Source organism: Acyrthosiphon pisum, chromosome A2 (genome assembly GCF_005508785.2).
Source record: "Acyrthosiphon pisum isolate AL4f chromosome A2, pea_aphid_22Mar2018_4r6ur, whole genome shotgun sequence".
NCBI classification, from domain to species: domain Eukaryota; kingdom Metazoa; phylum Arthropoda; class Insecta; order Hemiptera; family Aphididae; genus Acyrthosiphon; species Acyrthosiphon pisum.
Window position 1 is genome coordinate 62,645,956 of NC_042495.1, and position 1,370 is coordinate 62,647,325.

The window sequence follows — 1,370 nt, forward strand, 5'->3', positions numbered from 1 at the left end:
TTAATACCACTATACACAGGCGTAGAGGATATCTATCAAATTCATAAATGCATGCGACATGGCTGTAAGTCTAGTAGAAGAGCCAAGCGCACCGACACTAGTCAAATATATTACCACAAGGTTAACAGGTAGAGCGTTGGAAATGATTAAATATAAAAATGTATCAAAATGTTCGTTAAATTAAAAGTTTTTTAACAGACGCATTCGAAGTAACCGCTATAGCCTCATCCTTACAAATACAACTAAATTCGATTAGGATGCATAATAATGAGGATGTAAATTATTATTGTCATAGAGTAGAAAAATTATCATATATATTATCATATTTATATTATCAATTATGTACACTTAGTACACTAGGTAAAACAGAACCGGAAGCAAAAGTCATACATGAGACGCTTAAAGAACAAACGTTAACAATCTTTATTAAGGGATTAATAGAACCTTTTAGGACGATAGTGAAATCACAAAATCCGAAAACTCTTGAAATAGCAAAACAATTATCAAAAACTGAAGAAATTGAGTATAGGACGGAAAGGGAAAATTAGGTATAGGAACGGAATTCCAACCCAAAAAAATAATAATTTTTCGTATAACAATAGAATCAATCATCAGAGACCAAATGGTACGAATTTCAATAATAGGAATGACAGGGATTTTCGATCAAACAATTTTTCAAGACCAAATAATTTTATGCGCACAAATAATTACCCGCGAATGTGTTCATTCTCAACCGAATTCTCAACCGAATACTACCAATAAGCCAGTAATAAAATGCTATAATTGTAATGGAAATCATTATCATAGAACAATATAGAAGAGAAACTCGATCAGCTGATGGGTGAAGTGTTTACCTATGATCTGAAGTCCGAACAATGAAACTGTTTCCGTAACACTGACATGATGTTATACCCGTATTGAAAAACCGTTTCCGTCTAATAGGTAGGGTATTCTGCGCGGGGTCGGGTTGTTTCCACTGTTTACTTTTATCATAGATTACGTATGCCACGCCCCCCTGGAGACCGTGTTCAAGGCTACAATTTGGCCCGATTCGGCCAATTCACAGAGTTTCGTACCCCTGTCAATGTGCATCTCAATGTACAAATAATTCAAGACCTAATTATACGGGCAACAGTAGTAACAACCGTCCACCTAATAGGAATAATTTTACACAACCTCCAACGAATTATAACATACAAGTAGCTTCGTGCACGTATTGTAATCGAAACGGACATAACATTAACGAATGTTACAAAAAACGAAATGACGAAAGGCCACGTACCGGAACTGTAATAGGAATAATAATCACCGATCCAACAGTCGAGAGCAAAAATATCTTGATTCACAAACAACAAATAGTAAAAGATGTA